Below are 10189 nucleotides of genomic sequence, written 5' to 3' on the forward strand. Positions count from 1 at the left end.
TCTGCATTACCCAGATTGTCTGTCGATGCTCCAACCAACATGTCTCTCGCTCATGCTCTCTGACAGATATAGTTGACCTCTTTACACATCTACAAGTGTACAATGTTATCTATCCACCTCACGTCACACGCTCTGTGTATCAGGTAAACAGGCCTAGCCACAGTTTAAGATAACGTACCGAGGATTCAGTAAACGCCCTACTGATGCGGGAAGTGAGTGCACGTGGTTTAACGCGTCATTTAGAAATAGTCAGAAAATGTATCACAAAGGCATGTATATAATCAAAGAGCCTTGCCATCGTGTATGATGTACACTCAACGAAGCCCGACCAGTTGGCTATCATAACAACCATGAGGTATAATGGGGGCCTAATGGGACCCGGAATCCCCACAGCATAAGGCATATCTCAACCCTCACTTCAGTGTCCATGGATGTGCATATCCTCACCCTAAAGCCCTGTAATGGTTTTTAATTGTTATCGTTTTGAAACAATTTAATTCATACATTTTGCTTATTATGTGTTAATATATTGCTAAATGTCATATGAAAGTTGCAGGACGCATGCAGCTGGAGTCAAGCCCGTCATACTCTGCACTGTTGGATGATGTTACCTTCATTGCAGAGGCCCACAGTGCTGATCCGACCCCCTTCCTTCTGAAGTCCCTTTCCACAAACAGGTCCTCCACGTACAGGAAGCGCCCAGTCAAGGTGGTGAAGGACCACATGTACATCAAGTAGCCAACAAGCCGGGATCTGCCTGGAAGAGGTGAAGTCAGACCTCATGGTCACGTAATGGGATGGCGGAGAAAGGGCTTCCGACGTCCATTGAGGCTGTTCATTTTAGTTGCCACACACAAAACCACAAACTAATCTAGGTACGAAAACTTGGTGATACTAAACACAATCATGCTGGCATTTTCATTGTATTACAGTCTGTACTTGTGACTAAACACCCCATGTCATACACTATCATGCTGGAATCTTCATTGTATTACAGTCAGTACTTATAACTAAACACCCAAGGCCATGCACCATCATGCTGGAATCTGTATTGTATTACAGTCAGCACTTGTGACTAAACACCCCAAGTCATAAACCATCATGCTGGCATCTTCATTGTATTACAGTCAGTACTTGTGACTAAACACCCAAGGCCATGCACCATCATGCTGGCATCTTCATTGTATTACAGTCAGTACTTGTAACTAAACATCCCATGTCATGCACCATCATGCTGTTATCTGTATTGTATTACAGTCAGCACTTGTGACTAAACACCCCAAGTCATAAACCATCATGCTGGCATCTTCATTGTATTACAGTCAGTACTTGTGACTAAACATTCCATTCATACACCATCATGCTGGCATCTTCATTGTATTACAGTCAGTACTTGTGACTAAACACCCCATGGCATGCTCCATCATGCTGGAATCTTCATTGTGTTACAGTCAGTACTTGTGACTAAACACCCCATGTCATACACCATCATGCTGGCATCTTCATTGTATTACAGTCAGTACTTGTGACTAAACATTCCATTCATACACCATCATGCTGGAATCTATATTGTATTACAGTCAGTACTTGTGACTAAACATTCCATGTCATACACCATCATGCTGGAATCTTCACTATATTACGGTCAGTACTTGTGACTAAACACCCCATGTCATACACCATCAAGCTGGCATCTTTATTGTATTACAGTCAGTACTTGTGACTAAACATCCCATGTCATACACTTTCAAGCTGGCATCTTTATTGTATTACAGTCAGTACTTGTAACTAAACACCCCATGTCATACACCAATAGCGTTACATGTTGTTCCAAACAGCAGAGTCAAACACAGTCGTCAGTGTACAGTCTTCAAGTTGTGGGTGTTTGGTAAATCTGAGTTTATGAACAATATGCTTGGAATATAGCGTTAGTGCTTTGCTTCACTTGATACTGATGGGTGCAGTGAGTCGGGGAATACATGTGTATATATGTCGCACTTAGAAACACTAGAGTTTAGAGCACGGCGCGCTGACCGGGACTACAGTCGACACATTACACGTCCGTAAACACGGTGTTCTGTAGAACACATCAGTGAATCAAGGTGGGCTTGACGTGACTCACCTGTTGATTGTGTCTCTTCTGCCACGAAACAATCGAACACCTTCTTCTCTCCAAAGCCATCTCTTTTCAAAGCTGGAATGATTTCAGCCAGTGAGTTTCAACAGTCCCCCTACACAGTACACATGCAGTCAGATGAAGAATTTATCAACACCCTATACCACCAATATGTCGTCAGTAGAATATAACATCTATTTCCTTGTAGAACAGCTTCTCCTAAAACTCCTCTCCTGGAGAAAAGATATTGCTACTATTATATGATGGATTAATGCCGCATCAATCACCATGGTGACAGCATCTAATACTGAGAAGTCCAGTTTATCCTTGGATTCCCTGCTACAGTTGCAGGAATAACTTCATCAAAACATTTGAAGGGCAATACAATAAACTAGAGTTATAATGAACTAAAAGGGACCACTAATTTTAGTGCGTTATAACCGTAATCCTTTTCAAACATATATACAGCATATATACCGCAAATGGCTGGGACCAAAAAAACAGTTCGTTATATCCGCCAGTTCGTTACAAGCGTGTTCGTTATAAACGTAGTTTACTGTATATTTGAAATGGTCTCACATACCATGAGTGCACACCAACCACTGGTGTCAGTGCCCCAGACGAGACTAATTACAGGTCGCTGCACACTTGTAGACTGCACATCAACCACTGGTGTCCGTGCTACTGCTGTTGCTACTACTGCTACTGCTACTACTACTACTACTACTACTACTACTACTACTACTACTGCTGCTGCTGCTGCTGCTGCTCCCACTACTACTGCTGCTACTACTAGAACTACTACTACTACTACTACTGCTGCTGCTGCTGTTGCAACTAGTACTACAGGCTGCTGCTCCCACTTCTACTACTGCTACTACTACAACTACTACTACTGCTGCTTCTACTAGAACTACTACTACTACTACTACTACTACTGCTGCTGCTGTTGCAACTAGTACTACAGGCATTTTCTGCTGAGAACGTTGGAGGCAGAATGTTCGTAGTTTTCTATTGAGAAACAAAGCTCACTTACTCTTGACATTGGTCTTCAAGAGATGAAGGTTGCCTTCGTGTGTGGCAAAACCCTGTAAACACACATACGGACAACCCTTAACATGGACTACAAAAGGACCGCAGGTTAAGAATAAGGAGATGTGTTTTTTACACGTCGCGTGACAAGAGAAGGATTAAACATAAATTAAAATGACAGGTGTTGGTATATACTTTCCATATCATACGACAAACATAGAGTGCTGGTGACCTGTTCTACCCCGGGATGTGCACTGAGCGCCTGGGACACTGCATGGACAAATATCGAGTGTTGGGTGCATGTTCCACGCCGGAATGTTCATTGATAGTCTGGGATACTTCATACACAAACATAGAGTGTTGGGGACCTGTTCTACCCTGGAATGCCCATTGAGAGTCTGGGACACTTAGTACGAAAAGGATATGGAGAGATGTGTCTTGTTCTATCCAGGGATGATGGGTGCTCTTTCTTTATTTAGATTTTGAGTCGAAAATAACCCCAAATGTACAAGATGAAATGTACTCGTCAATTTAATATCGAACCACCTGAGTGCTGATCTTCATCGGTAACTTTTGTACAGTATTTGTTATATGACAACCCAACGTGTTAATACATGTATTGATAGAAACGCATTCCCGATTGGAGAACCGGTAAACTGAACGATGCACATCGTTTAGCATGTTTGCTACTGATAAACAATATGATGTAGTGAAACCAGAATGGGAATTGCGGTTCGCCATGAGGTGTATCAGAACTTGTTTCTTGTTTGTTGTTTAACGCTGCTCTACCTATCTGCCCATGCTTACCGCTGTCTACCTTTGTATCCCTATGTCTACTTATGTATGCCTGTGTCTACCTATGTATGCCTATGTCTACCTATGTGTGCCTGTATCTACCTATGTATGCCTGTGTCTACCTATGTATGCCTGTGTCAGCCTATGTGTGCCTGTATCTACCTATGTATGCCTATGTCTACCTTTGTGTGCCTGTATCTACCTATGTATGCCTGTATCTACCTATGTATGCCTATGTCAGCCTATGTATGCCTGTGTCTACCTATATATGCCTGTGTCTACCTATGTATGACTGTGTCAGCCTATGTATGCCTATATCTACCTATGTATGCCTATATCTACCTATGTATGCCTGTGTCAGCCTATGTATGCCTGTGTCTACCTATGTATGCCTGTGTCTACCTATGTATGACTGTGTCAGCCTATGTATGCCTGTATCTACCTATGTATGCCTGTGTCAGCCTATGTATGACTGTGTCTACCTATGTATGCCTGTGTCTACCTATGTATGCCTGTGTCAGCCTATGTATGCCTGTATCTACCTATGTATGCCTGTATCTACCTATGTGTGCCTTTGTCAGCCTATGTATGCCTATATCTACCTACGTATGCCTGTGTCAGCCTATGTATGACTGTGTCTACCTATGTATGCCTGTGTCTACCTATGTATGCCTGTGTCAGCCTATGTATGCCTGTATCTACCTATGTATGCCTGTATCTACCTATGTGTGCCTTTGTCAGCCTATGTATGCCTATATCTACCTACGTATGCCTATATCTACCTATGTATGCCTCTGTCTACCTATGTATGCCTGTGTCAGCCTATGTATGCCTGTGTCAGCCTATGTATGCCTATATCTACCTACGTATGCCTATGTCTACCTATGTATGCCTGTGTCTACCTATGTATGACTGTGTCAGCCTATGTATGCCTGTGTCTACCTATGTATGCCTGTGTCTACCTATGTATGACTGTGTCTACCTATGTATGCCTGTGTCTACCTATGTATGCCTGTGTCAGCCTATGTATGCCTGTATCTACCTATGTATGCCTGTATCTACCTATGTGTGCCTTTGTCAGCCTATGTATGCCTATATCTACCTACGTATGCCTATATCTACCTATGTATGCCTCTGTCTACCTATGTATGCCTGTGTCAGCCTATGTATGCCTGTGTCAGCCTATGTATGCCTATATCTACCTACGTATGCCTATGTCTACCTATGTATGCCTGTGTCTACCTATGTATGCCTGTGTCTACCTATGTATGCCTGTGTCTACCTATGTATGACTGTGTCAGCCTATGTATGCCTGTATCTACCTATGTATGCCTGTGTCAGCCTATGTATGACTGTGTCTACCTATGTATGCCTGTGTCTACCTATGTATGCCTGTGTCAGCCTATGTATGCCTGTATCTACCTATGTATGCCTGTATCTACCTATGTGTGCCTTTGTCAGCCTATGTATGCCTATATCTACCTACGTATGCCTGTGTCAGCCTATGTATGACTGTGTCTACCTATGTATGCCTGTGTCTACCTATGTATGCCTGTGTCAGCCTATGTATGCCTGTATCTACCTATGTATGCCTGTATCTACCTATGTGTGCCTTTGTCAGCCTATGTATGCCTATATCTACCTACGTATGCCTATATCTACCTATGTATGCCTCTGTCTACCTATGTATGCCTGTGTCAGCCTATGTATGCCTGTGTCAGCCTATGTATGCCTATATCTACCTACGTATGCCTATGTCTACCTATGTATGCCTGTGTCTACCTATGTATGACTGTGTCAGCCTATGTATGCCTGTGTCTACCTATGTATGCCTGTGTCTACCTATGTATGACTGTGTCTACCTATGTATGCCTGTGTCTACCTATGTATGCCTGTGTCAGCCTATGTATGCCTGTATCTACCTATGTATGCCTGTATCTACCTATGTGTGCCTTTGTCAGCCTATGTATGCCTATATCTACCTACGTATGCCTATATCTACCTATGTATGCCTCTGTCTACCTATGTATGCCTGTGTCAGCCTATGTATGCCTGTGTCAGCCTATGTATGCCTATATCTACCTACGTATGCCTATGTCTACCTATGTATGCCTGTGTCTACCTATGTATGCCTGTATCTACCTATTTATGCCTGTGTCAGCCTATGTATCCCTGTGTCTACCTATGTATGCCTGTGTCAGCCTATGTATCCCTGTGTCTACCTATGTATGCCTGTGTCTACCTCTAGCTCAGCTTGTCTCGCACACCTGCATCAACCGTACTATCTCATCACAATCGACCTTGTGAGCTTCTATCACTGAAAAGTCGGCCATACTTGAAGCTGTATTATGACATTGTGATCACTCGTTTCCGTGACCGTGGGTTATCCAGGTCGGTGTTCCAGTATCAGACGAGAAAAGACATCCCACGAGTCTCAGTCAACAGTCAAGAGGACGTCAACTCGAGCGTGCATGCGTGCGTGCGTGCGTGCGTGCGTGCGTGCGTGCGTGCGTGCGAGCGTGCGTGCGTACGTGCGTGCGTGTCTTCAGCAACCCATGCTTGTCGGACGGTGCGACAAGCGGGAACGGGTGGTCAGGCTCCCTGACTTGGTCGATGCATGTCATCGTATCCCAATTGCGTTGATCGATGCTCATGATGTCAATCTCTGGATGCTCTGGTCAAGACTCGATTATTTACAGACCGTCGTCATATACGAGCCGTTGCTGTAATATTGCTGAGTGCGGCGTTAAACAACAAGCAACCATCCAGTGTGTGGATATGTGTACAGGTCAGTGTGTGTGCATATGTGTACAGGTCTGTGTGTGTGTGGATAATTGTACAGGTCAGTGTGTGTGGATGTGTGTACAGGTCAGTGTGTGTGCATATGTGTACAGGTCAGTGTGTGTGGATATGTGTACAGGTCAGTGTGTGTGGATGTGTGTACAGGTCTGTGTGTGTGTGGATATGTGTACAGGTCAGTGTGTGTGGATATGTGTACAGGTCAGTGTGTGTGGATATGTGTGCAGATCAGTGTGTGTGGATATGTGTACAGGTCAATGTGTGTGGATATGTGTGCAGGTCTGTTTTTGTGGATTTGTGCACAGTTCAGTGTGTGTGGATATGTGTACAGGTCAGAGTGTGTGGATGTGTGTACAGGTCAGTGTGTGTGGATCAGTGTACAGGTCAGTGTGTGTGGATGTGTACAGGTCAGTGTGTGTGGATATGTGTACAGGTCAGTGTGTGTGGATGTGTGTACAGGTCAGTGTATGTGGATATGTGTACAGGTCAGTGTGTGTGGATATGTGTACAGGTCAGTGTGTGTGGATATGCGTACAGGTCAATGTGTGTGGATATGTGTACAGGTTACTTTGTTTGGATATGTGTGCAGGTCAGTGTGTGTGGATATGTGTACAGGTCTGTGTGTGTGGATATGTGTGCAGGTCAGTGTGTGTGGATGTATGTACAGGTCAGTGTGTGTGGATATGTGTACAGGTCAGTGTGTTTGGATATGTGTACAGATCACTGTGTGTGGATATTTTTTCGGACACAAATTAACATATCAACCTGGTGTGTATAAACGTTCACAGCTGTTATATCAATATTTGTCACTTAATAGTAACAGGACTATTGCATCAACAAACCCCCGGGTTAGATGTGTTATGGATATACTAGACAGCATTGATTTATCCTATGTATTTAGCAATCCGTTAATTTGCACAACAAAGTGGCTAGTGTCAGAAGAAAAGCAAATACTTAAAGATATTTTTTTTTCAGAAATGGAGAAGTGACGTTAATTCTAGTTCAAAAGGATTATATTATAAACATTTAAAGGACACTCCGGTTCTCGATAAATATCTTCTATTGCCAAAACGAATATCAATTCCAATACTACGATTTCGAAGCTGTAATCATAATTTACCTAATGAGACTGGTCGATGGAAAAAAATCCAAAGGAAAATAGAACCTGTAAATGATGTAATTCTCCATCTATTGCTGATGAATTTTGCAACTATTTCAGATGTAATTTTTTTAAAAGAGAGAGACAAACATTTTGATCATCATACTATACTGAATGGCCAAATATTATTAAATTTGTAAAACTCTTATCAACACAAAACAGGATCTAAAGAATTTATCGAGATTTATTGTACAAACGTCCATTAGTATTAAAAATGCTAGGTAATCACATGCTGTTATTAACTGCGATCTTGTCTGCTATTTCTACATATACATACTTATTTATTTAATATGCTCTTGTACCACTTTTTGTGGTTCTTGAGAATAAACCTATTCTAATTCAGTGAAAGGTAGTATACTGACGAGCAAAAGAAACTACACTATGTGATATCATACCATGTCAGAGATCTGATTAGTCTACGTGATCTTGATAAAATACTTTATCATACCTCCATCTCAGAATGATGACATCTGATTGGTCTACGTGATCTTGATAAAATACTTTATCATACCTCCATGTCAGAATGATGAGACCTGATTGGTCTACGTGGTCTTTATGAAATACTTTATCATACCTCCATCTCAGAATGATGAGATCTGATTGGTCTTCGTGAACTTGATAAAATACTTTATCATACCTCCATGTCAGAATGATGAGATCTGATTGGTCTTCGTGAACTTGATAAAATACTTTATCATACCTCCATGTCAGAATGATGGGATCTGATTAGTCTACGTGAACTTGATAAAATACTTTATCACACCTCCATGTCAGAATGATGGGATCTGATTAGTCTACGTGATCTTGATAAAATACTTTATCACACCTCCATGTCAGAATGATGAGATCTAATTAGTCTACGTGATCTTGATAAAATACTTTATCATACCTCCATGTCAGAATGATGAGATCTGATTGGTCTACGTGATCTTGATAAAATACTTTATCAGTCCTCCATGTCAGAATGATGGGATCTGATTGGTCTACGTGATCTTGATAAAATAGTATGTTTCCAGCCTTGGAGGGAAATTAATTTCTGGGAGGCAGAATAATATACCCCGACATCGAAGCTTTTTCCGAATCAATGAAAGCCACGTGACACAGCACAAGCTATCCTCTTCTCAATCGATCAATTTTTAATTTGTTTCAATTCTTTTAAACTGCCATAATAAAACATGTAGGTAAGATATGTTCGTTGTAGCAGGATCACTCAGGGCACGTGGGGTTTTTATGCGTCCCAAACCTAACGCGCGACTCCCCATGTTCCCCTCGTGATACAGCTACAACTGTAAAACCAATCGCAGAAAATCAACAGATATGGCGCCAACTGAATATATTTTAAAGTAGTTCACTGAATTCTGTGTAAAGTCACGTGCGCACACAGCATGGTCACAAGATACATATGGATCTATAAAGAACAACTCACAATATTCGTCAAAGCAGAAATTCGCCCGGACATCAACGGTAACATGCCATGGGTATCGGCAGAACAGAGAGTATTGGTATGTGACTTGTGCGCCATGCATGACACCGTTGTGAGACACTCGTACAACAATCACAAGGTTGATGCAACGATACCCACAGACAGGGCCGACTCAGGGCAGGCAGACCGCGTGTTAAACCCTACAAACATCTTTATTTACCTACTCTTCATTTGAGGGACCGCCTCTTGATTGTGACGTTATCAGAGTCAACTGCTCTCGACATGTTGTCAGCCGCGTCGCTGTATCCAGACGACGATGTTGACCATGGTATTCAAGCCCGTATCGGCCGTTACATTCAGCAGGTCGGTAATTTGGTGGTTAAACGTCGCTCTCCTGAACTGTTGCCGATTAAAGATCTTTGGGACCATCTTGACCTTCAGATTAGAACACGATCTCACCCTCCAACAAGTATAGGAACATTGATAATGTATTTCGACGTCCAATGAACTCAGCATGACGTCGCCAATTGCGGACACGAACGCTATCGACTGTTACTATAACGATTCCTTTGATGCAGAGGGATTTTAATTTCAACCATATTGTGTTTCACAGTGGTGACTGTAAATACACACTATATCCATCCCCATGTCTTTGTTGGCCTGGGTCCTCTATTGTCGCTACCATTGCATTGTAACTCTAGATCTGTATCCCTTTGTCCTTGTTGTCCTGGGTCCTCTATTGTCGCTACCAGTGCATTATAACTCTGTATATCCATGTCCTTGTTGTCCTGGACCCTCTATTGTCGCTGCCAGTGCATTGTTACTCTGTATCCCTTTGTCTTTGTTGTCCTGGGACCTCTATTGT

At 42.4% G+C, this 10189-nt stretch overlaps 1 pseudogene; it reads right to left on the minus strand.

Moving 5' to 3' along the window:
* Window positions 1-539: 539 nt before the first annotated feature.
* LOC139448886 (thialysine N-epsilon-acetyltransferase-like) lies at window positions 540-9427 on the minus strand (annotated as a pseudogene).
* Between the last annotated feature and the right edge of the window lie 762 nt (window positions 9428-10189).

The sequence above is a fragment of the Haliotis cracherodii genome, unplaced genomic scaffold, assembly GCF_022045235.1.
Source record: "Haliotis cracherodii isolate W230 unplaced genomic scaffold, xgHalCrac1.p SCAF_7, whole genome shotgun sequence".
NCBI classification, from domain to species: Eukaryota; Metazoa; Mollusca; class Gastropoda; order Lepetellida; family Haliotidae; genus Haliotis; species Haliotis cracherodii.